Here is a 27899-nt window from a genome sequence, read left to right as displayed (position 1 = left end):
TTAGAAGGATGGTTTGTGCAAATGTAGCATTTGTTGGTTCAAACTAGATCTGGACTTCACCTCAGAGAAGTGATCCAAGTTCATCACTTGTCTCTCCATGCTACTAACTTGCGCCTTCAGTACTCTGATCTCCATTTCCATCCTAGATTTCTCAGCAATTCGAGAATTTTGAACATCTTCTAAAATTTGAAGTGCATATTGTTCTTGCCTCCATCGAGGAGTCTCTTCTTGTGGACTTGTAACCACTAACTCTAGCGCACGTTCCCTTCCAAAATCCCTTGCACTGTCTCGCAAAGGCACTTTGATCTCCTTGCAAGATGAAATTGGATCCTGAACTGCGTGCCGAGAGTAATACCCAACACTGGTTGTATGTACCCTGTTTGATGGTTCAGCACGAATTCTACCCAATGATTCCTTGATATCTTTTAGATACATAGACCTGGTGTTCTGTGTTCTCTTAACCTCTTCACTACTTGACTTGCCAAATTTGATGGAGCGAACTGTATTTATTGAATCAGAAGTTAACCTTTCGCAGCCTTTTGCTGATTCATCGGGCCATCCAATATCATTCTCACCCCGCTTCATCCATATTTGAAGGAGCAATTATAAACTCTGCTGAGGTCTGATGTTTTCCAGAATGCTTTGTCGTTCTCCCTAAAAATGGACATCTCGGTTCCATTCTCCAAACTTTCTTGCTTAATTTTTACCAGGTTTCCAGGCTCTTGTGGAAGAGCTCCTTCAGGCTCCTTTCTTGCAGATTCATTTGATTCAGAAGCTTCGACTTCTGATATAGAGTGTTCTTCAAAGGGTGCTTCCTTTTGCTTGTTCTCAGACGGAATTTTAGACCCAGCTAAATTGACAGCTTCTGTTGTAGTTCATGAAACATTTTCATGGCCACATCAGGATTCACTCCTTCACATTCAAGTGCATCAATGTCAGCTGAACCTCTGTTTGTGTTTTCATCTACCACTCCCTGAGCATGCTTCTGCACTGCCATCTTCCTGTGACTGAGATGCATCAGCTACTACAGCCAAACGGATATTACATTGAAAACGCAAACTGTGCTCACCTTCTCCAAACTTGAAGGACACTGGTTGAGTGTTCCCTCTCTTAACCCAGCCATGCTAACCTCCATAACAGTCGAATCAGATTTCAATTCACCAGTATCAATCATACTAGTGTCTTCCGAAATCTTCTTCTCATTCGCATGTCCAACTCCATGGTGATGCTTATCCTCCCTTCCCTGCAACTGTAGAACAAGTTCATCACAATGAACCATATTTAGGCCCCGTTTGGCAGGTTTTATCCCAGCTCCAGCTCCTCTTGGAAATGGCACTGCAGCAGGAGCCAAAAGGCACTGTAGCAGGAGCCAGACCCCAAAATGAACTAGGGGCCTACTGACCTAGGAGGAGCTGTGCCAAACGATGCCACAAAGATTTAGATTCTGGAAATGTACTTGCCTCCTTTGTGTTGCAGGCTTCCTTGTTTAGCACTGGATCACTAACATCCGCTGCAACTCCAGAGGTATTCACTCCATCACCACCAAGCTTACAGGCCTCTTCATAGGATACTCCACTTCCATCTGTTACTTCACACTCCACTCTTTCATCCATTACCTGGTCCTGCAAAAGAGTATTATCAAGCTCCACCTAATCTATCACTCCCCCGTCCCAATAAGAATGTCATTCTAGCTTTTGTCCTAAGTCAAGCCATCTTAAGTTTGACTAAATTTATATAAAAAATATCAATATTTATGATTTCATGGTATTAAATAAGGATGGTTAGATTCATCATGAAATATATTTTCTTAGTATACATATTTGGTCTCATGAATATTGATAATCTTCTCTATAAACTTGGTCAAAATTAAGTTGGTTTGACTAAGGACAAATCTAGAACGATACTCTTTGGGACAGAGGGAGCATAAAAATAGAAAAGATAGGACAAATCAAACAAAAGAGTTATATTCTAGGTGGACTCACTTCTTTGTAATTCAAAAGTTCTTGGTTTTGTAATCCTTTGGTAGGCTTGACCTCGGTATGAGTTGGACCATTTTGATATTGCCCACAGACAAGAACGTCTGCATCTTCTAACATATTCATTTTGTTATTTTCAGTTGTAGTCACCTAAATTGTGTCTTTCCTCCCTTGCTAGTTGCTGCAAACAACAATATTTCAGGAATCAGATAAGGTTACCAAACAAAAAAATAATTTTGCAGGCACACTCACTTCTTTCTGGTCCAAACATTTTTGGTTCTGTAATCCTTTGGTAGACTTGACATCCTCCGTACCAGTTGAGTTAATTTGATATTCACCACAAACACTCGTACCTGTATCTTCTGACATATTCCTTTTGTCATTTCCAGTTACCGCTTGTAGATCTTGTCTTTCATCCATTGCTACTTGCTGCAAACAACCAAATATCATGATTTAGATAAGCTGTGGTCTCAACAAAATTATAGCAATTAGAGAAGGTGATCAAGGCATATATTCTGCAGCCATGCTCACCATGTCCACGTCCAAAATTCCTGGTTTTTAATTTCCCAGTGCAGCATGAGTTTCATCAACATTGTCTAGATCAGAATTTAGTCCACTATCCAGCGTGTGGCTGCCTTCCACTGTTGTTGCCTCCATGTTCTTGTGTATGATTCTGTTGTCCTGTTCCAGAGCCACTGCCTGCAAAAAAGCATGGTCAGATTAATTAGCAGTTAACAGAAGTACAGACATCTGCAAGCACACCTCATGCATATTCAAAAGATCTTGTGGTTAGATACTACCTCAATCTCCATAGCAGTTGCATCAGATGATGGTTCCCTCTGATTAATCAGATTCAACATCCTGAACACATGGCTCCTCAATCTTGCCTTCATGAAAAACTTCCATCTTATCTTCTTTTAACTGTACAGTAGCTGAACTACATGGCATCTCAGCATTGATTAAATTATTTGAATCTTCTACCACATCCTTATCATTGGTTGAGTTATTTGAATCTTCTGCCACATCCTTATAAAACTCCTTTTCTTGTGCTTCAATGGTTTCTCCATGAATTTCCTCAGTACCTGTCCTCTTAAGTCTCTCGCTTTGTCCATCCAACTGCTCGACTAGAGTAATTTCATTATGGCTATTTATACCTGTCTCTATCAATGATTTTCTGTGTCCATCTTCTGTCTGTTCTAGTACAAAAGCATCACTAGTATTCTCCATGTCTTTCTCCATTAACACCTGGCAACCCTCTGCTTCTGCTTGTTTCAATTTATCAACCTCTTTGGACTGATCTACAACATTCTCTGATAGATCCTTGCTATCAGCACAGGGCTTTTCCTTGGTATCCTCCTGAATCGGTGCCTCATTTCTTAATTGTTCATACTTTACTTCTTGAACTTTTGTAGCATTATCTTCAGTTTCTTCCTTCGCCAGCCACCTAGCTTCATCCTGTGTTAGTGGATCTATTTGCGTTATGTCCTCGGATCTATCAATATCACTCTCATGCACATTGCGTTTTTCCAGTTCTGCATTGACATCATGAATTTCCTTGAGTCTACCATCAGTATCCTCTATTGGCCCACGAGTTCCTTCCAATCCTGTATTTTCTAATTTGGGAACATTCTCAGACGTATTATTTGTACCCTCTTTCATCAAATCTCCATGAGTTTCCTCCAATCCTGTACAGTCTAATCCAGGAACATTTTCAGATTTGTCTGTATCCTCTTCCATCAAATCCTTAGAATCTTCCACTTTTGCAGGCTCGGCTTGGGAGACTTCTGAAGGTTTCCTATCACTTGTATTCACTACCAGTCCCCTAATGTTTTCATCTTCTGTGTACCCAACTTCAGGGACATCTCCAAGCTTCTTATCAGAATCTCTCCCAGTTAGTCTCATAGTGCCATCGACTTCTTTACGCTCTACTTCATCAATTTTCTCAGGCACCTCAGAATTCAAGTGTAAATGCAACTTAGCATCTGCTGTGCCCATGTGATCGACTTCAGAAAATTCCTCATGCTCCTCGGCACCTCCCTTTGCTGAAGTACTAATTTGTTCCAGTTCTGCTTCTTCTCCTTGTGCAACTTCCATGGGTATATCTTCTGCATCTTTATTTGCTAGATAAGGATGTTTATTGAGTTCTGCATTTTCTGGTTCAGGAACACCCAGGGGAGCTGGACTCATACTATTGGAAGTTGCTACATCCTCCACTGCTGGATGAACTATCTTTTGCTCAACATCATATTCTGTTTCCATAAGAACGATGTCTTGCACACATTCTACTATCTCTAGCTTGAGGAGATTCATGGGAGGTTTCCTCTCTCTCTTTCTCACCCATTCGACTGTTTTCTCCAGCAATCTCTTCTACACAAGGAATCTCCTTCTGTTCCTCAACAAAATCACAAGATGTATTTTCATAATCATTTTTGCCCGAATCGCCAGCAACATTACTATCTTCCATTATGTGAGATACCACAGGACATCCAGCAGAATCATTTGTAGGCTGAACTGGAGCGGCCTCCTCAGGTAAAGCCACTGCATCATGAGAATTGTTCATAACACCTGCATCAACTTCATGCTGGCTCTGTGGCACAGCTTCAGTTGCTTCCTCGGCAGCCCTTCCAAATTCCTTTGGAACTGCATTTCTTTCATCTGCCTCCATTACAATTGCTGTGTTGTTTCCTGATGGATTCATCCCTGTAACACAAATAGCTCCCTCTATTGCAACCTTTTCTTCTACTTCTTTTATGACCGGAGCACTAACTTCTTCAGATCTATCAGATACACTAGTAGCTTCCTTCTGCTCCTCCATTACTGCAGTGGCTCCTTCTTCTGCTTATCTGGGATATCAAGAGATATAACCACAGGAATTTTAACTATTTCCTCCTCCAGCGTTGCAGGGACACCAGCTTCAGGTTCACTTGGGATGTCTGGAGGCTCATCAACCATGAAGTTTCCTCTCTCTCCTAGAGCCGGGGTCATGTCATTATCCATCAATGCTGTTACAGGTGCAGTTGTTGTCTGCTTCCTTGGCATAAGTAGCACAATATCATCATTGGTCGTTCCAACATTAGGCAACAAGGCCTCCTCCGATCCCATGTCACTAGTGGTGTCACTAATCTCATTCCTCGCAGTTGGAAGCCAATCCGACAACTTAGTATCATACAACTCTTCAAGTTTGCGCTTTTTGTCAGTAGTAGGAGAGACACGGGCCTTCTTCATCCTCCGCTCCTTCTCAGCCTCAGCTTCCATGGCCGCTGGTGTCTTTTTCACCTTGCGCTTGGAAGGCTTCCACTCTACTGGAGCACTTGCTGCTGCAGCATCAATGTGAGAAGGCAGAAGTTGCTGCCTCCACCATTGTGCGTACCGTGCTGTGATCCCAGGTTCAGAGTGAGGGATGAAGAAAGCCACATTCTTACCCTCCAGCTGGTAGGTCTGCCAAGCAATCGCCCAATCCTGGTTGGCACGGTGAACATCCCCGGGCACATCTTGGTCCAGTCCAAACTGTCTGGCGACGCGGTGCGGGAGGTACTGCTCAATGCAATCCATCCCTACGAGCTCACAGGGGCGCAAGAAATGTGCGAGCGATGTCAGTTCATCATTCCCGGCTAGATCACTGCTGTGAACCCACCCAGTGTGCTCCATGGAGCTGACATAAGGCTGCCACACAAAGTTGTATCCTGTGTTGAGGGCCTGACGTATCTGCGCCGGGTTCAGCTTCCTGCTCAGATCATGCCACCGAGCGGCAAGCGGGTCGCCCGCCACGAGTGGGTTCACCTTTGTTGGCCTGAGGGCAGGGAAGCGCTCCCACATCCAAAGCTGAAGAATGTGGAGGGGCGAGTAGACGGATAAGGAGGAGAGCATATCGGCGTCGCCTGCGGTGGCGGCGGCGCCCGCGGCGATGAGGAAGGCCTTTGTCACACCCGGTGACCACCACTGAAGCCGTCTACATTACTAGCTTTACATATTGCGTTGTATTACGTTTCCATTATTGTACTGTTATGTGGGGCCGAGTGGCCAGAGACTGTAATGGCACATAAGTGCCCAAACTATGTGCCATGTTCGGCAGACTCTTCTCATTCAGTAAATCCAAGTCGCCAAGGCATAGGGCTTGCCCTGCCGGCGTCCTTGTTCCGTACCCTTATCGTGCTCACGTCGACGGCGATTAGCCGACGGCCAAGGGTGTGACAAGTGGTATCAGAGACGTTCTATCCTTGGCGTGGGTGGCGGGCACTCATCGCTCCTCATCACCGCTTCTACCTCAGCTCCGACAACCTTTGACTCCGGATCCGACGAACCACCACCACCACCACCACTACAACGGTGCTCATCCCTTCCTCGGTAACCTCCCAAAATCGTTCGCTTAGATCGCAGTTCGTAATTCCGGTGGGCAAGCGGGTCGCCCACAAGGTGTTCGACGTGAGGTCCCAGAGGTCCCTCTAGTTGAACTGGGTCAGCGGTGGCGTCGGTGTCACCAAGCTTGAGCACCAACACACCCACCTTCCACTATCAGCACACCACCACCCATCCCCTCGGATCCGCGTCATCTGCAGCTGCGTCTCGGTTTCATTCAAATCCTTCATCACGGCTCCATTAAAGCCATCCAAGCAGACTCAGATACTCCTGGACAACATGTTGAAGAACACTGAAGAGGAGAAGACTCGGTGGGATCAGGTTATGGAGCACTTTGATCTGTTGTTCACTAGAGTCAATGACATTGGAGAAGTCCAGCAACAGATGAAAACCCAGATGGACATCAGAGGCCAAGCAATGGACAATTATACAGCTGAGCAGCAATTGATAGCCCAACAAGTTAAGGCTAATGGTGCAGCAGTCGCTCAACTCACAATGAGATAGTTTGACAATGATGGGCTTTTTTCAGATAATTCCTCACTATCTGAAATTTTTGATGAGAAGGAAGACTTTGAGAATGTGTTTGCCAGAAACAAAGGCACTCACAAACCGGAATCATCCAAGACAAGGAGGCCACCTCCTAAGCATGATAAGAAGAATCCTTTGCCATACCAAGCTATGCCCAAGATGCAATTTCCAAAGTTTGATGGTCAAAACACAAAGATCTGGAAAGATAATTGCTTGAGCTACTTTGAGCTATATCAACTGCCAGAAGGGATGTGGATTACTGCAGCCCACCTACATTTTGAAGGAGATGCTGTGAAGTGGTACCAAGCATATAAACAGAACCACACTTTCAAGAATTGGGACCATTTTTGTTCAGTGGTAGAAGAAGAGTTTGGATCTGATGATTTCAGAACTGCCATGAATGCTCTGCTGGATCTTAAGCAAACTGGCACTGTTGAAGATTACACCTCACAGTTTCAGGCTCTGCAGTATGATGTTACCATGCACAACTCACACTATGATGAGGTGTTTTCATGCCACAATATATTAGAGGGCTCAAAGAGGAGATAAGGACTACTGTGGAGCCTCAAATGCCCCAGACGGTGCAAAAAGCATCAACCATTGCCAGGATTAAGCAAGGGATGCTTGAGCGAAGCAAAACCAGATATAACCGAGCCAATTCTCAGGTCAGGCCTTATGGACCGCCAAAGACTGAATACAAACAACCACAACAAATATCAACCCTGTGGAAGGACCAACAATTACGGGACTATCGCAAAGCAAATGGCCTATGTTTCTCTTGTGGTGAAAAATTTGTGCCAGGACAACTCGAGGTCTGTTCCAAGCGACAAAAACCACAAGTCAATGCTATTGTGCTCAATGACCTAGACAGGGAATTATCTGATGAAGTCCTTAATGAGCTAGCAGTGGAGGACTAGTTGCATGAGGAGTTCTGTCAACTCTCCCTCAATGCCTTATCTAGTCAGAACAATACAAGCTGCATTCAATTGAAGGCTAGAGTCAAAGACAAAGTTCTTCTTATACTAGTAGACAGTGGAAGTACTCACAGCTTCATTAGTTCACAGTTTCTTGAACTGGCTAAGCTACACACAGTGCCCACTAGTACTAGGAAAGTAAAACTTGCAAATGGTGAAGGGCTACAAACAGATAGGATGGTGCCTCAACTCCAATGCTATTGTCAAGGTCAAAGTTTCACTACTGACATGGTGGTACTGGAGATGCAACCATATGATGCCATATTAGGATGTGATTGGCTCCAAGCACACAACCCCATGGAATGTGATTGGAAGAACAGAACCTTTCTGAAGAGGGTAGGATAGTGACACTCCAGTGGTTGCATGAGCCACCATTGCAACTGTCATCCATCTCTGCCACAAAGGTTTACAATTCCACTAAAGGTAATGATATATGGGCCTTTGTCCTGCTAGACCATACCCCAGAATTTTTTCCCCACCAAACCAAAACAAACCAGTCCACATCTAGACAAAATCCAAAACCTCCTCACTACCTACAAGGATGTATGCACTGATCCAAAACTCCTACCACCACAAAGAACCTATGATCGTGCTATCCCACTCATCCCTGGCTCTATTCCCATCAATTCCAAACCATACCACTACTCTCCCTTACACAAAATAGAAATAGAGAACCAGGTATAGCAGCTCTTACAGGCAGGACTCATAGCTCATAGCCATAGTCCATTTGCATCTCCAATGCTTTTGGTAAAAAAAAAGATGTCTGTGTGGATTACAGGAAATTGAATGACATCACAATCAAAAATAGATTTCCAATGCCAGTAATTGAGGAAATATTGGATGAACTCTCAGGAGCTAAAGTCTTCACAAAACTAGACATGAGATCTAGGTACCACCAAGTTAGGATGTTGCCTAGGGATGAACACAAGACTGCACTCAAGACACATCAAGGTCATTATCAATTCAAAGTCATGCCTTTTGGCTTGACCAATGCACCAGCTACCTTCCAGTGTGTCATGAATGAAATCCTCCAACCATTTTTTAGGCACTTCGTCTTAGTCTTCTTAGATGACATATTGATATACAGTACTTCTCTAGAGGAACACACCCAACATTTGGAACAAGTGTTATGTAACAACCCAAAAATCCACACACCAAAAATCCCAACTACAAAATTTTTCTTCAAAACCCCATGTGATGATGAGTGACATTTGTAGGAGCTAACCCTAAGTGTTGCATTAGTCGTAATCCAACTAAACCTACATGACTTGTACAAGTATCTCACCTCATCACCTTGAAATTATTTTACCACATAGCATACATCAAGTTGCATTATATTCAACATAGTGATCTGGATTTTATTTGGGGTTTATGTGTTGATTAATAAAAGCTAACAAATATTTGTACTAACAAAGGACATTATACCAAAGGAGAAATATGCCACTTTGATTTATATACATGGAAGAAGTGTAACATAATACAAAAAGAAATAGAAAAAGAAAAGGAAATAGGAGAGAGAGAGCAACAGCAGCCTAGCCTGCCTCAGCCGGCCCAGCATCGCCGCCCACACACGCACAGCCGCTGACAAGCCGGAGCCGCTTGTCAGCTATCACGCGCCGCACGCAACCACATCACGCCAAGCGCCTGACGACCCGACCCCGCTTGTCAGCACAGTAGCGTCTTCTTCCCCTCGCCCACGCATTCTCCCCGCGCGACCGGAGGTCGACCAGCATGGCAGGCGTAGGCCTAGGGTCACGCAAATCGCATGACCTTGTTCCCCCTTGCGCCGCGCTTACGCTACCGCACGAGAGCCGTCAGATGCGCCGCACGTATCACCACCGCCCGATCGCCGTCCGCCATTGGAGCCCTTGGAGCTCGGCTATAAAAGCCAACGATCGTGAGCCCTAACCCTCAGCCTGTTCGCCGCCGCCGCTAGTGGCATAGCACCACATAGTGTCAAGCTGAGAGAGAGGGAGGAGGGAGAAGCAAGGTGGAGAAGGAAGCCGCTGCGGGGAGGACCTCGCCGGAACTAGGAGTGTCGCCCCGATCCGCCACAGCGACGTAGCTGCTCAGCACGGCACTGCAATGCCTCATCACGGCCTCGCCTCGCCACTGCACCGCCATCCTACCGCCACGAACCCTACGGTGAGCCATCTTGCTGAGACCACCTCCCTAGCCAAATGGAACGTGCACCGCCATGATCGAAACCTTGCTAAAGCTTCGAGCTCTAGCCTAGCCCAGTTGGTTAGCTAGGGAGACCGCCATGGCCACGCTTGCCGAGACCTAGGACACGTCGTGCGTGCTGCCATTAGCCAAATGGAGGACCCCAGCCATGACATTGTACATCAGAACAGGAGCGCACATGCATGGGCACGCTCACCATGACCGAGAGCACAACCATGGCGAGACCACCACGTCTTCTACGTCATGGTAAAGGCAACATTGACACCCTGACTGGCTCTGCCATGACGAGAGACACACCGCGCTCACCTTAGCCGAGGAAGAAGCCCACCGGAGCCCTACGTTGCTGAACCGCACCTCGTCGGAGCGCCACCGCCTCTGTTTTGCCCCCACCACCGTGGCTGGAGCCACTGGGAGCACCAGGAGCTCCTTCAACACGCCCACCGTGGCTGCAGAAGCACTGTGGAGCTCACACGCTCCTCCAACTGGGCTCTCGCTACCACTGCAGCCCTATTCATGCACGCCGATGAACCCACGCCGCCGTTTACCATGGCCAGAGCCCTAGGAAGCCCTAGCCGCCACCTTGACCCCACCACTATGCTCACCGAGGCTTGGCGACGCTTTTGGCTACCTTAATTGCGCACCAGTACCGCCCGAGAAGCTTGCCGATGACCTCACCACCGACGGAAGCCCCGTCGGGGAAGAGGAGGAGATTTTTCCCTCATCAACCACGTTGACCATGTTCCGAGCAGCTCCACCGAGCACCGACCACGACCACGCTGACCACGTCCTGAGTAGCTCCGCCGAGCTCCGACCATGACCACGCCGACCATGTCCCGAGCAGCTCCGCCAAGCTCCGACCACGACCACGCCGACCACGTCTCGAGCAGCTCCACCGAGCTCCGACCACGACCACGTTGTGCACATGAACCAAACCCTAGGAAGGAGTAAGTGGACCAAGTCCTTCATAGACTGGCTCTACGGTCTATGGACCAACGCAGGCGGGTTCACCATGAACCGCGCCTCACCTGCGCCCGTGGACCATGGCCCGTTAGTGGCCCAGTAAGACGACGTGGCCGCACCAGCGCGCGCCACATGGCGGGCCAAAGTCCAGCTCGTATCTAGGCCCAACCAGCCCAGTCGAGGCCTGGTCTGTATTGACCATTGACCGGTCAACATTGACCGTTGACCGGGGCCACATGTCAGTGACACCACCATGCGGGACCCCACCTGTCAACTCAGAACCGAGATGATGACGTCATGCTGATGTCATGCTGATGTCAGCATGCCACGTGGACCAACAGGAGCGTGACACGTGTCAGCATGATATTAATTCAGCCTTTTCCCATTTTTAAAAATAATTGAAACTTCAGAAATTCATAACTAATTCATACAAACTCAGAAAAATACAAGACCAGGACTAAAATTCATCTAAAATCAAGCTCTATGCAATGAACCCATGTTTGAGTGCATTTGGCTCTTTTGAATTTTCATTGCTTTTTGTGCTATTCTATAGACGTCGCTAACGTGACTATAATACGATCGTTTACAGAGTCGGAGGAGAACTAGATGGACGAGGACCGAGAGTATCGTGAGGAGCACGGAGATGACTTCACTGAAGGTGCCACATCCCACCCAATCTCGTAGCACCTATTACGCATGGCTAATATAGAGCTGCTATTGCTTTACTTTATTGTTATAATCACACTATAATAGGACTTGCATGGTAGTATGCTTACTTGATGGCCTTTACCTTGACGCAACCTTACCCCTACTTCCCCTACTATTAGGCTAGACACACGCTTACTGCTATATTTCATTGCTTATTACTTCTACTATGCTTATACTACATTGATGCGTGGTGGAAACTGGTGTTATCTGGACTATGGGGAGAATGTTGTGTATGTGACTTGGGTGCGTGGAGGGTAAGAGTTGTGTCGACCAAGTTGGAGTATACGACAAGCCTAGGGCAAGTCTTGCCATGAGGTGCTACCTAGGCACCCCTAGAATAGATACCTGTGGTGGGTAAATGGTATATGAGGTGATCCTGGGTGTGAAACTATGATGGGAGGAGCCTGGGGTGGAGGTGCTGTGGTGGCATGGTAAATGGAAACCCTGATGAAGACATTCTGGCTTGGTCATCACTAAGGACTTACTAGTACTCAGATTCATCGAGAAGCCTTACGTACCACTCGCCCTATATGGTGCGGGACGACCGGACTACTTGGTAGGATATTACCACTACTGCTAGGTTGATAGCAGACAGTGTAAGGAGGTATGGGGCGCAGAGGATTTCCCCCACACCCTTCCGAGACTTCATGGAGGCCTTGTGGACTCGGCTCATGACTCACAGTTTCAGCCACCCCAGACTAGACTTGGGGTGTACCAGGGCTAAATGGTAGAATGGCATTATCCTAAGCTAGCAAGCGGCCAGAATCAGCCCAGTTGATGACGGTCAGTGAAGAAGGCAGATCTTGTGGTTATGTAAAACCTCTACAGAGTGTACGGTTGATCGATCGATACATGTGCCGACTTGTCGGCTATGGACCTTTTCTAGGATTCGCTTAAACTAGATAGCGAGATGAGTCCTTCTCTTCTTCCCCCGTGAGAGAGTGTCGGTCGTAGCTAGGGGCTACGGGCCATGAGATAGTGCTGAGAGGGAGTTGGCCTGTCGACTAAGCGATGGTATGGTGATGATATGGAGATGGTGGTATATCGATCTCAGGATCAAAACCTGGCTCTGGATGGGAATGGGGTGGAATGTGTGTGGGAATGGTGTTAAAACTTGACCAACTATTATTATTTACTTGATATGCTAGAACATAGGAAACCCCAGCCTTATAGGTTCCTTTTGATTATATCCAACTTGCATCCAATTTCCACAAAGCAATGCTCATAGGGTGGGAGTGGCCAGTACAAATCGTACTGATAAATTTCGGCACACAGGTTCCGCTGAGGAGTATAGCTCTGAGGAGTTTGACGATTGAGGGGTTCATTCCTACGCTCGAGTTTTGGCGATCTTATCTTCAAGCTGTTCTGAATGAATGCTACCTTTGATTCCGCCAATGCGGTGATGTAATAATTTATGTAATTCCGCACTATTTATACTCTGATATTACGTTGTATGGATGTGGTATTCGACTGGAATTTGAGTAATATGATCTACAATGGTCATAATACACTTCGACTCTGTGGATTTTCCCTTTGTGGAAAATCATGTCGCTTTAGTTGGTATCAGATCCATACTTGACCCTAGGATGAAACCCTTAGAAATGGACGATAGGATAGGACGTGAACAGCCCTTCCTTCGGTTATATATCGACCCTACATTTACTTTTATGCAAGGCTTATCTATTTATTGACCTGCTAACACATGTTTCCTTAAAAACATGCAGATGGCAATGAATGTCGAATGGCTGCCACTAGGACCGCTACCTCTGGACCATGCCAAGCTTACCTTCAACCTATGTGAGCTCAGGGGTTTTGCACAGACCCTCTGCCGAGTTCTCGTCACGTTAGGAGTCCCTAACGAGCTTGTCAAGGTCAGCTACACCGGGAAGTTAGCTCAGGAAGGAGGAATCGAAGGACCGGTTGTCACCTCAGTCGAGTTCCTAGCTAGCACTACCTTACCTTCTGTCCCAGCTTTCACTGAGTTGACTATAGAGGACACAGTTGAGGAGGGACTACGAGCTATCTCACATAAGGCACTTCGTAGAGTGATGAGGGACCACTATGAGCACCTAAAGACGATAGAGTTCCGTCTACTTCCCTAGGCCCTCGACCTCAGCCTTACCCCTAGTGAGCAGAGTTTCATAGCCGGTAGAGTTATCTTTGCCGAGGAGGACAGATGCCTTCGTGTCTCGGTTATCCACCTACTAGAGCAGGATAGGTACATAACCCAGCTTGAGCAGAGGAGACGACAGGACCAGGCCCTTCTGTGGGAGTACTAGGAGCAAGACTCACAGGGAGCACAGGAGCGAGCTAGTCTGCTTGAGACAGTTGCCAAGCTACAGGACAAGCTCAGCCATCATGAAGAAGTCCATAGAGCCAAGGTCGTTGACTTATAGGACAAAGCTGCTGACCTAGGCAATAGGAACTGCTACCTCGACAGCAAGGTCTTAGAGTTGCAGAGAGAGTTGGATGACAAGAAGGCCGAGTTCAACTGTAGAGGAGACCGAGAGAGGTCCAAGGGGATTGATATGCTAAAATCCAATCTCAGAACAAGACCATAACTCAGGAGCTAGAGGAGTTCAGGAAGAAGGCCGTTTGCAACCAGGGTCACCTGATCGAGGCACTCAGGCAGAATGAGTACCTATAGGACAAGTGTGAGAGGACTTGGCAGGCTTGGCAGAAGTCTAACAAGAAGCACCTCAGGGAGATGAAGGGTATGTGGGATCAGCTACCCAAGGAGATTCGTAGCAAGACAAAGCCTAGGATAGAGGAGTTTGAGTTAGCCCCAACTTGCCTCAACCTAGATGCCTGCCCTACCCTACCTGGAGCCAAGCCTACTGAGGAGCTCATCGAGGCCTTGAAGTATGTGTCCTGACTTCACAAGTCTGACGAGGAGATCGAGATCGAGAACAGTCGTATCCCAGCTGCGGTGTATGAGTTAGAGTAGATGACCCTGCGTGGTCATGAGTCATGTCAGAGGCTTCCATAAGTTGTACCCCATGATGTACCCCTTATGAGATGTAATATGAGTCACTATGCATAGTATGATTCTCGCGAGTCTCCAAGTGTAGCTACTGGAGATGATGCTATGTAATAAAACCCATGTAATGAATGTTTTGGATCTTATTGCATTTTATGGATCTTATTGCTTCTTTGTAATGAGTATTGGATAGTATAAATGATTTTCTTTAAATCATCAAAATCATGTAATCATACTGAATTATAAGCACTTATGGCACAAACACTAAATTCCTATGATCCGTGTTGCAGATACCGAACCACTGATCTGCTCGCCTAATGAACCATGGATGTGCGCCCACCCCCGAACCAGTCAAACTAAATGGGTGGCATGGTGGCAACAACCATGGCTATGGCCGTGGCTGTGAACATGGAGGGATACCCTTCAACCTAGAGAATACCCTGCCGCTTGATGAGGAGAACATTCCGCCACCACCACCACCGAACCTGGCAGAGGTGATGGCACAACAGACCCAGCTTCTTGCAGCTCTTATTAATAGAGCAAACTGTCATCAGGGAGGTCAGCAGAATGACTTCCAAAGGAAGCTGGAGGGATTTCTAAAGCTGTAGCCACCTACCTATGATGGCACCGACCCAGACTCGCTTGTAGCCGATGACTGGCTCAAGGAGATGGAGAAGAAGCTTGACCTCACTACTTTCACCGACGATGAGTGTGTGGGAGCTGCCACACACTAGCTCACAGGTGCAGCACGTGCCTGGTGGGATAGTTTCAGTGATTCCCATGAGGACCCTGCCAACATCTCATGGGATGAGTTCGCCGAAGCATTCACTGAGTATCACATTCCCAAGGGTATCATGGAGGCCAAAGCTGAGGAGTTCCACAACATCAAGATGGGAAAGGACAGGGTGACTGAGTACACTACTCGTTTCACCAACCTTCTACGTTATGCACCTTCCTATGTTGTGAACTCTAAGAAGGAGAAGCTGTACTATTACCGTAAGGGACTTAACCCACACATCAAGCTGAAGTTTGACGGTATTGAGAGTAGCACGCTGCATGCTCTGATGGATCACTGCATCCAGATCAAGAAGGACCATGCTGAAGCTAGAGAGGAGTATAGGGAGAGGAAGCGTAAGCCTGAGGAGTCCTTCCGTGGTCGTGATCACAAGAGGTTTCACAAAGATGCACCATCTAGGGAATGCCCTCGCCACAATAGGGATGACAACTCTGGATCAAGTAGGGGTGGTGGAGGCTACACCACTAGATACTCCCGCCCTGCTCAGGATCATTACACCCGAGGCTGTTATGCTTAGGACCGCAACACTCAAGACCATTTCAACCGTCCCCGCTCAGCGAATGAATGCCCAGCACAGAATTGCTCCGCACCAGGCACTAGAAACTAGAAGGCACCCGTGCCAACCCCTACAGGTGGTGCGCCTTTCACCTGCTTCACTTGTGGCCAACCGGGTCACAAACTGCTGAGTGCCCTCAGAACTCAGCCGCTCAGAAGTCTTAGTTCAAGGGATCTGCTACTCGTGGATGTCTCAACCATCTGGATGTCGAGGAAGCACAGATCGCCCCTGACATTGTGTACGGTATGTTTTTAGTTAATGGCAATACTGCATCAGTTCTATTTAACTCTGGAGCAACTTGTTCTTACATATCATCCAAGTTTGCACGAGAGCATGACCTGCCTATAACCCCACGTGGAAAGCCTATCATCACTAGCTCACCTTTAGGAGACCTAAAGTGCACCCACATCTGTAAGAGAGTGAGTCTTACCATGGAGGGTCTTATCTTTAAAGCCGACCTAACCCTGTTACCTTCCACGAACCTAGATGTCATCTTAGGAATGGATTGACTAACTATTCATCGAGGTATCATATCATGTTCACCTAGATACGTCCAAATGACCCACCCATCAGGCCAAGTTATTAGATGTGAACCCTGGTCCGAAAAGTCCACTTCTATCCTATGTGCCCTTAAAGCCAGTTTAGAATCACAAAAAGAAGAGAAGACAGTTCATGATGTGCCTGTGGTCAGAGACTATCCTAATGTATTCCCTAAAGAATTATCAGGTATGCCACCAGACCATGATGTAGAGTTCATCATTGATCTTTTGCTAGGAATAGGACCCATTGCCAAGAGACCCTATTGCATGTCAGTTGACGAACTAGCCGAGCTCAAGAAATAGCTTGATGAGCTCATCTCGAAGGGATATATCAGACCCAGTGCTTCACCTTGGGGATCCCCTATTCTGTTTGTTAAGAAGAAGGATGGCTCAATGAGAATGTGCATTGATTACCAGAACTTGAACGCAGTCACCATCAAGAACAAGTACCCCCTTGCCAAGGATTGATGATTTGCTTGATCAACTTTGAGGTGCCAAGTATTTCTCCAAAATTGATCTCAGATCTGGCTATCATCAGATGAAGATTTAAGAGAGTGACATCCCGAAGACAGCTTTTGTGACTAGGTATGGGCAGTTTGAGTTTACTGTGGTGTCCTTTGGACTCACGAATGCTCCCACCTACTTCATGAACATGATGAATAAGGTTTTCATGGATGATCTAGATAAGTTCATGGTAGTATTCATTGATGACATCCTTATTTATTCACCCACCACCGAAGAACACGAACATCATCTGAGAAATGTGCTTGAGAAATTAGCCCAACATCAGCTCTACGCAAAGTTTAGCAAATGCGAATTTTGGCTACAGGAAGTTGCCTTCCTAGGCCATGTACTATCAGCTGAAGGTGTTGCAGTTGACCCAGCCAAGATTGAAGCTGTGAAAGAATGGGATCAACCTCATAACGTGACTAAAGTCAAAAGTTTCTTAGGATTGGCTGGATATTACCGCCGGTTCATCAAGAACTTTTCCAAGATAGCCCATCCAATGACCAACCTTCTGAAGAAGACTAAGGAGTTTGAATGGACGCCTGAGTGCGAGCAAAGCTTCCAGGAATTGAAATAGAAGCTTACCACAACTCCTGTGCTAGCATTGCCTGATATCAGCAAAGATTTCATGGTCTACTATGATGCATCCCATCAAGGACTTGGCGGTGTATTGATGCCAGGTGGAAGAGTGATAGCTTATGCTTCTCGACAGTTGAAAGAACATGAGAACCATTACCCTACTCATGATCTTGAGTTAGTAGCAGTTGTGCATGCCTTGAAGATCTAGAGGCACTACTTGATAGGAAACAAGTGTGATATCTACACCGACCACAAGAGCTTGAAGTACTTTTTCACTCAGGAAGATCTGAATATGAGGCAACGCCGATGGCTAGAATTGATCAAGGACTATGACCTGGAAATTCACTATCATCAGGGAAAAGCTAATGTAGTCGCAGATGCTCTCAGTCGCAAGAGTTACTGTCACACTTTGATCACAGAATCCGTACCACCTAAACTCAAGGAAGAGATTAATGGTTTCCAACTTGAGATGCTACCACATGGCTTGTTGAATGAACTCCGCATATAGTATGATCTCACAGATCGCATTTGTCAAGCTTAGAAAAATTGTGAAGAGATCGAATATCTCCGTGGTCTGATGAAACTAGGCTACAAGACCAACCACCATGAAGATAAACAAGGAACCATCTGGTTCAAGGACAGAATATGTGTCCCTTCTGTTCCAGCACTATGAGAGGAAATTCTGTCAGAAGCCCATGATTCCAAGTATTGTATTCACCCTGGAGGTTCAAAGATGTATCAAGACTTGAAGAAACACTTTGGGTGGAAAGGCATGAAGACAGGCAATGCGGGACATGTGGCACGATGTGACACCTGTAATAGAGTCAAGGCTAAACATCAAAGGCCTGCAGGATTATTAAAGCCTCTTGACGTTCCCAAGTGGAAATGGGAGAGCATATCCATGGATTTCATAGTTGGATTGCCCCATTCACAGAAAGGCAATGATTCCATCTAGGTGATTGTTGATCGTTTGACCAAGATTGCTCACTTTGTACCAGTTAAGACCAAGATCGATGCTGAAAAATTAGCAGATCTATATGTTGAGCATATTCTCAGACTGCATAGAGCTCCCTCTAGTATTGTATCTGATTGTGGTCCTCAGTTTGTGTCCCGATTCTAGGAAGCCCTGCACAAGTCCATTGGAACCAAACTTGATTTCAGTACCGCTTATCACCCATAGACAGATGGACAGACTAAACGAGTGAATCAGATCTTAGAAGACTTGCTTCGCGCTAGTGTACTGAATTATGGCTCTGATTGGGAGAAATGCCTACCCTATGTAGAGTTCTCCTACAACAACAGCTACCAAGCCAGTATCAAGATGTCACCGTTTGAAGCTTTGTATGGCAGACCTTGTAAGACACCTTTGTTGTGGTCTCAACCAGGAGAAAGATTGTTCTTTGACTCCACTAAGATTCAAGATGCCGAAGAAGGAGTTGCTCAAGTAAAGGAGAATTTGAGGATTGCTCAAAGTCGATACAAGAGCTATGCTGACAAAAGAAGAAGAGAACTTGAGTTCAATGTGGGAGATTTTGTCTATCTCAAGGTATGCCCGCTACGTGGAACTGTCAAATTCCATATAAAAGGAAAGCTCGCCCCTAGATTTGTTGGGCCATACAAGATCCGTAAGTGGATTGGAAAACTCGCTTACAAACTTGAGTTACCTGAGGAATTGGTGGGTGTACATCCTGTGTTCCATGTCTCACAGCTACGCAAGTGTTTGAGAGTGCCCGATGAAGTAATCCTGACTGATACACCTGACATTCAAGATACTCTTGAGTATAAAGAACATCCTATCCAAATTCTAGGTAGAGATACCGAAGAGACCCAAAGCAAAACTATTCCTATGTGCAAGATCCAATGGAGCAATCACACTGAGAGAGAAGCAACATGGGAGAAAGAGTCTGACCTCCGGCTACAATATCCTTATCTCTTCGAAGAGTACATTACGCTTTAATCTCGGGGACGAGATTCTGTTAAGGGGATAGGACTGTAACAACCCAAAAATCCACACACCAAAAATCCCAACTACAGAATTTTTCTTTAAAACCCCATGTGATGATGAGTGACATTTGTAGGAGCTAACCCTAAGTGTTGCATTAGTCATAATCCAACTGAACCTACATGACTTGCACAAGTATCTCACCTCATCACCTTGAAATTATTTTACCACATAGCATACAAGTTGCATTATATTCAACATAGTGATCTGGATTTTATTTGGGGTTTATGTGTTGATTAATAAAAGCTAACAAATATTTGTACTAACAAAGGACATTATACCAAAGGAGAAATATGCCACTTTGATTTATATACATGGAAGAAGTGTAACATAATACAAAAAGAAATAGAAAAAGAAAAGGAAATAGGAGAGAGGGAGCAGCAGCAGCCCAGCCTGCCTCAGCTAGGCCAGCATCGCTGCCCGCACACGCACAGCCGCTGACAAGCCAGACCTGCTTGTCAGCTATCACATGCCGCACACAGCCACATCACGCCAAGCGCCTGACGACCCAACCCCACTTCTCAGCACAGTAGCATCTTCTTCCCCTCGCCCACGCATTCTCCCCGCGCGACCGGAGGCCGACCAGCGTGGTAGGCACGGGCCTAGGGTCACGCAAATTGCATGACCTTGTTCCCCCTTGCACTGCGCTTATGCTACCGCACGAGAGTTGTTGGATGCGCCGCATGTATCACCACCACCCGATCGCCGTCCACCATTGGAGCCCTTAGAGCTCTGCTATAAAAGCCAAAGACCATGAGCCCTAACCCTCAGCCCATTCACCATCGCCGCTGGTGGCACAGCACCACACAGCGTCAAGCCGAGAGAGAGGGAGGAGGGAGAAGCAAGGTGGAGAAGGAAGCCGCTGTGGGGAGGACCTCGCCAGAACCAGGAGCGCCACCCCGATCCGCCACAACGACATAGCTACTCGGCACAGCACTGCACCGCCTCATCACGGCCTTGCATCGCCACTGCACCGCCATCCTACCGCCATGAACCCTACGGTGAGCCATCTTGCTGAGACCACCTCCCTAGACAAATGGAACATGCACCGCCATGATCGAAACCTTGCTAAAGCTTCGTGCTCTAGCCTAGCCCAACTGGTTAGCTAGGGAGACCACCATGGCCACGCTTGCTGAGACCTAGGACGCGCCGTGCGTGCTGCCATTAGCCAAACGGAGGACCCAGCCATGACGTTGTACATCAGAACAGGAGCGCACATGCACGAGCACGCTCACCATGGCCGAGAGCACAGCCATGGCAAGACCATCGTGTCTTCTACATCGCGGTAAAGGCGACGTTGACACCCTGACTAGCTCCGCCATGACGAGAGACACACCGCGCTCACCTTAGCCGAGGAAGAAGCCCACCGGAGCCCTGCGTTGCTTCATTGCACCTCGTTGGAGTGCCACCGCCTCTATTTTGCCCCCACCACCATGGTTGGAGGCACTAGGAGCACCAGGAGCTCCTTCAACACGCCCACCGTGGCCGTAGAAGCACCGTGGAGCTCACACGCTCCTCCAACTGGGCTCTCGCTACCACTGCAGCCCTGTTCATGCACGCCGATGAACCCATGCCGCCGTTCACCATGGCCAGAGCCCTAGGAAGCCCTAGCCACCACCTTGACCCCATCACTGCGCTCGTCGAGGCTTGGCGATGCTTTTGGCTACCTTAATCGCGCACCAGTACCGCCCATGAAGCTCACCGGTGAGCTCACTGCCGGCGGAAGCCCCATTGGGGAAGAGGAGGGGATTTTTCCCTCATCGACCACGTCGACCATGTTTCGAGCAGCTCTGCCAAGCACCGACCACGACCACGCCGACCACGTCTCGAGCAGCTCCACCGAGCTCCGACCACGACCACGCCGACCACGTCCCGAGCAGCTCCGTCGAGCTCCGACCACGACCACACCGACCACGTCTCGAGCAGCTCCGTCGAGCTCCGACCATGACCACGTCGTGCACATGAACCAAACCCTAGGAAGGAGTAAGTGGACCAAGTCCTTCATAGACTAGCTCTGCGGTCTATGGACCAACGCAAGCGGGTTCACCATGAACTGCGCCTCACCTGCGACCGTGGACCATGGCCCGTTAGTAGCCTAGTAAGATGATGTGGCCGCACCAGCGCACGCCACATGGTGGGCCAAAGTCCAGCCCGTATCCAGGCCCAACCAGCCCAGTCGAGGCCTGGCCTGTATTGACCATTGATCGATCAACGTTGACCGTTGACCGGGGCCACATGTCAGTGACACCGCCATGCGGGACCCCACCTGTCAGCTCGGAACCGAGATGATGACGTCATGCTGACGTCATGCTGATGTCAGCATGCCACGTGGACCAACAGGAGCGTGACACGTGTCAGCACGATATTAATTCAGCCTTTTCCCATTTTCAAAAATAATTGAAACTTCAGAAATTCATAACTAATTCATACGAACTCAGAAAAATACAAGACCAGGACCAAAATTCATCTAAAATCGAGCTCTACGCAATGAACCCATGTTTGAGTGCATTTGGCTCTTTTGAATTTTCATTGCTTTTTGTGCTATTCTATAGACGTCGCTAACGCGACTATAATGCGATCGTTTGCAGACTCGGAGGAGAACCGAGAGTACCGTGAGGAGTACAGAGACGACTTCACTGAAGGTGCCACATCCCACCCAATCTTGTAGCACCTATTACGCATGGCTAATATAGAGCTGCTATTGCTTTACTTTATTGTTATAATCACACTATGATAGGACTTGCATGGTAGTATGCTTACTTGATGGCCTTTACCTTGACGCAACCTTACCCCTACATACCCTGCTATTAGGCTAGACACACGCTTACTGCTATATTTCATTGCTTATTACTTCTACTATGCTTGTACTACATTGATGCGTGGTGGAAACTGGTGTTATCTAGACTATGGGGAGAGTGCTGCGTGTGTGACTTGGGTGCATAGAGGGTAAGGGTTGTGTTGACCAAGTTGGAGTATACGACGAGCTTGGGGCAAGTCTTGCCATGAGGTGCTACCTGGGCACCCCTGGAATAGATACATGTGGTGGGTAAATGGTATATGAGGTGGTCCTAGGTGTGAACCTATGATGGGAGGAGCCTGAGGTGGAGGTGCTGTGGTGGCACGGTAAATGGAAACCTTGATGAAGACATTCTGGCTTGGTCATCCCTAAGGACTTACTAGTACTCAGATTCGCCGGGAAGCCTTACGTACCACTCGCCCTATATGGTGCGGGATGGTCGGACTACTTGGTAGGATATTACCACTACTGCTAGGTTGATAGCGGATAGTGTAAGGAGGTACAGGGCGCGGAGGATTTCCCCCACACCCTTCCAAGACTTCATGGAGGCCTTGTGGACCCGGCTCATGACTCACAGTTTTAGCCACCCCAGACTAGACTTGGGGTGTACCAGGGCTAAATGGTAGAGTGGCATTATCCTAAGCTAGCAAGCGGCCAGAATTAGCCCAGTTGATGATGGTCAGCGAAGAAGGCAGATCTTGTAGTTATGTAAAACCTCTGCAGAGTGTATGGTTGATCGATCGATACATGTGCTGACTTATCGGCTATGGACCTTTTTTGGGATTCGCTTAAACTAGATAGCGAGATGAGTCCTTCTCTTCTTCCCCCATGAGAGAGTGTTGGTCGTAGCCAGGGGCTACGGGCCATGAGACAGTGCCGAGAGGGAGTTGGCCTATCGACTGAGCGATGGTATGGTGATGATATGGAGATGGTGGTATATCGATCCTAGGATCAAAACCTAGCTCTAGACGGGAATGGGGTGGAATGTGTGAGGGAATGGTGTTAAAACTTGACCAACTATTATTATTTACTTGATATGCTAGAACATTAGAAACCCCAGCCTTATAGGTTCCTTTTGATTATATCTAACTTGCATCCAATTTCCACAAAGCAATGCTCATAGGGTGGGAGTGGCCAGTACAAATCGTACTGATAAATTTCGGCACACAGGTTCCGCTGAGGAGTATAGCTCTGAGGAGTTTGACGGTTGAGGGGTTCATTCCTATGCTCGAGTTTTAGCAATCTTATCTTCAAGCTGTTCTGAATGAATGCTACCTTTGATTCCGCCAATGCGGCGATGTAATAATTTATGTAATTCCGCACTATTTGTACTCTGATATTACGTTGTATGGATGTGGTATTCGACTTGAATTTGGGTAATATGATCTACAACGGTCATAATACACTTCGACTCTGTGGATTTTCCCTTCACAGAAAATCAGGTCACTTCATGTTAGCTACTCTAAGGAAACATCAGTTATATTTGAAGGAATCCAAGTGCACATTTGCTAAGGATAGCTTGGAATACTTAGGCCACATCATCTCCTCTCAGGGGGTCTCCACTGATCCAAGCAAGATACATGATATGCTTCAGTGGCCTGTGCCTACTTCCATGACTGAGTTGAGGGCCTTCCTAGGATTAACATGCTATTATAGGTAATTTGTCAAAAATTATGGGATCATGGCTAAACCTTTGACAGCCATCCTTTGGCTCAAACAGTTTGCCTAGAATCCAACGGCACAAGCAGCTTTTGATGATCTCAAAGTGGCAATGACAAGAACTCTAGCTTTGGCCCTACCCAATTTCCAAGAACCTTTCACAGTGGAAACAGATGCCTGTCAAGATGGGATAGGAGCTATCCTCATGCAGAAGGGACAACCTATAGCATACCTCAGTAAGGCTTTGGGAGAGAAACATAAATCTTTATCTATATATGAAAAGGAGTTCTTAGCTCTCATCATGGCTGTAGAAAGATGGAGGCACTATCTATAGAGAGGAGAATTTTTCATTCAGACTGACCATAAGTCATTAGCTTATCTAAATGAGCAAAATCTTCAATCTGACATGCAGAGAAAGGCAATGACTAGGCTCATGGGATTACACTTCAAAATCATCTATAAGAAGGGAAAAGATAACATTGCTGCAGATGCCCTGTCTAGGGTGGCACACATGATGGCTCTTCAAGCAATATCAGTAGTCCAACCAGCTTGGGTATAGGAAGTTCTCAACTCCTACACCACTAATTCACGAGCACAGCAACTATTGCAAAGATTGGCTATTACTAGCCTAGATAACCAAGGATACAGCTTGGACAGGGGCATCATATGGTACCAAGGGAAGGTGTGGATAGGCAGCAATTCAGCTCTCCAGACAAAACTCATAGCAACTTGTCACTCTAGTGCACTAGGGGGTCACTCAGGTATTGCTGCAACTTACTACAGACTCAAGAAACATTTTGCATGGAAAGGGATGAAGCAAGATGTGGAAAATTTTGTGAAATAGTGCACCATCTGTCAACATGCAAAACATTCACTTCAATACCCTATGGGTCTTCTGCACCCTTTACCCATCCCACAAGGGGTTTGGCAGAATTTGACAATGGATTTTATAGAGGGCCTTCCAAAATTAGAAGGGTGCAGTGTCATCTTGGTAATTGTGGATAGGCTGACAAAGTATGCACATTTTTTACCAGTCAAGCACCCCTATATTCTGCTACAATTGCTCGGCTATTTATGGATCATGTGGTTAAGTTACATGGATTACCAGCCTCAATTGTCTCTGACAGGGACACCATTTTTGTTAGTCATTTCTAGGGAGAATTATTTAAACTGTATAAGGTCAACTTGCAACTTAGCACTGCTTATCATCCGCAAACGGATGGACAATCTAAGAGAGTAAATTAGTGTCTAGAAATGTACCTAAGGTGTGTTGTGCAAGACTCTCCTAAATCATGGAAATCATGGCTTTCTTTGGTAGAGTTATGGTATAACTCATCATTGCATTCTACCCTAGGCTGTTCACCATTCAAAGCATTGTATGGTTATGAACCTAACATTGGAGCAGTGCCATCTCTTCCACCCACAACAAATGCATCAGTAGCTGATATTATTGAACACCATGAGCTCCATCTGCAATCACTGAAAGACCATTTGGTAAGGGCACAAAATAGAATGAAGCTGGTGGCAGATTCCAAACACCAAGATTATCAGTTTTCAGTTGGTGACAAAGTGCTACTGAAACTACAACCCTATACTCAGTCAACTGTAGCTAACAGACCATACCCCGAAACTGGCCTACAAGTATTTTGGTCCTTACACTATGCTAGAGAGGGTGGGATTAGTAGCTTATTGGCTGCAATTACCAAAAGGATCATTGATTCACCTAGTTTTCTACATCTAGCAACTGAAACCATACACTGAAGACTATACGCCAGTTTTTGACACTTTGCCTGTCCCTACTGACTTGGATACAACTAATACAACGCCAAGGGAAATCATTGATTGTCGCATGGTCAAGAAAGGCAATACTGTGTGGGTCTGCCTAATACTACAGCAACCTGGGAGGACTACTACATCATCAAGAACAGGTTCCCTGAAGCAGCAGCTTAGGGTAAGCTGCAACTCAAGCGGGGGGAGATGTCACACCCGGTGACCACCACTGAAGCCGTCTACGTTACTAGCTTTATGTATTGCGTTGTATTACATTTCCATTATTGTACTGTCATGTGGGGCTGAGTGGCCAGAGACTGTAATGGCACATAAGTGCCCAAACCATGTGTCGTGTTCGGCAGACTCTTCTCGTTCAGTAAATCCAAGTCGCCAAGGCAGAGGGCTTGCCCTGCTGGCATCCTTGTTCCATACCCTTATCGTGCTCACGTCGACAACGATTAGCCAGCGGCCAAGGGTGTGACAGCCTTGATCTCGTGGAGGTCCCGGTAGATGGAGGCGAGGATGGCGAGCGTGAGGGCGACGTGGTCCCCGCGCTTGAGGCGGACGGCGATGGGGAAGATGGTCTGGCGCATGGTGGACTCTGGGTGGCCTAGGAGGATGAAATGTGTGAGCCAGAGCATGAGGAAGGCGGCGTGCTCGAAGACGGGGTCATTGTTGTCATCGATGAGGAAGTGCTTGATCTAGGCGGAGTGGTGCACCTTCTTGCAGGCGCTATGGTTGAAGCCGAGGCGCATGCCATTGAGGGAGGCCTCGTCGGGGTGCCACTGGGGCAGGAGCGGGGCCAGGGCCGGGGCGCCGAGGGTGGGGAAGCTAGCGAGGATGGCGATGTCCTAGAGGGTGATGGTGGCCTCCCCCTAGGGGAAGGCGAAGGTGGCGGTGGCGGGGCCCCAGAAGGAGGCGAGGTGGAGGACGGTAGAGGCGTCGCGCTTGAAGCTGAGGGTGGAGGTGAGGACGGCATCGTGGATGCCGAGGTGGCACCAGAGGTGGGCCTAGAGCTTGGCGACCTAGTCTTCCCATTGGCAGGGGATGCCGAGCTAGCCACGGAAGGAGAGGCGGTGCTCGGTGGATGCAGCAGCCTACGGTGGGGGCGACAAGGGGAAGGGGGGAGGCGTGCGGTGGAGCAGGGGGAAGAGGTGTGTCAGGCGAGGCGCTAGACCCTCCTCCATGTCAAGTGGGACCTGGTGGATGAGGAGGACGATGTCCCTATTGCCGTCGTCGAAGGCCATCGTGGCGGTAGCGGCGGCGGACTGGACTGGGTTTTGGGAGCGTCGGATCACATAATCAGATGAGACCACCTGCTCGCTCCTCCTATGAATATGCTTTTTCCTCTTTTTCTCTCCTGTCAAAATAGTAAAGTCAATTCTATAAAAAATATATATAGTAAAGTCAATAATAAAGTTATCAGAGTCGTCGATTTCTAATACCAGCTGACATGTGTCTTTAAAAAAACTTACCTCTCTATTAGAGAAATAACATTTTCTTTATAAGGACTCATTATATTATAATAATATAGTTGCTTCTCCATAGTATATGCCTGAGCAAATTCCTTACTTAGCTTTGAATGTTAACTGGTTTTCCTGCTTAGCATTCATATTTCTTTCTTTCTTACTGACCACAACTTTAGTTTTTATGACTCTCCTATTAGTTTTTGGTGTTAAATGAGAGAAGAAATAACCGCTTCTAAGTCATGTCAATAGATAGAATAGGTAAATTGGTAAACACCTTGACCCTGTGATGACAAGTCATACTAATTCTACTCTGCATTTTTTTACATACTCTACTCTATGAATTGAACAAAACAAGTAATACAAGAGTAAAATGGACAATCAAAACCATGAGAAGATGGCATAAGATATATCCCATGGTTCGATGACTTGCCTACCACCTACATCTACATTGAGGCAAGCCCTTGGATCACCGCACCATTACTAAACAACCCCGCAAAGGTTGGGTTTGACGTGAGCTTAGTCTTGAGCCAGCTTGATCAAAAGGTGCTTCTGAAGTGTC

At 47.1% G+C, this 27899-nt stretch overlaps 1 pseudogene; it reads right to left on the bottom strand.

The window, feature by feature from the left end:
* LOC136474380 (uncharacterized) lies at positions 1–27118 on the bottom strand (annotated as a pseudogene).
* Positions 27119–27899: the final 781 nt, after the last annotated feature.

This window comes from Miscanthus floridulus, chromosome 8 (assembly GCF_019320115.1).
Source record: "Miscanthus floridulus cultivar M001 chromosome 8, ASM1932011v1, whole genome shotgun sequence".
NCBI lineage: Eukaryota > Viridiplantae > Streptophyta > Magnoliopsida > Poales > Poaceae > Miscanthus > Miscanthus floridulus.
This window is presented reverse-complemented; position numbering and strand designations above follow the sequence as displayed.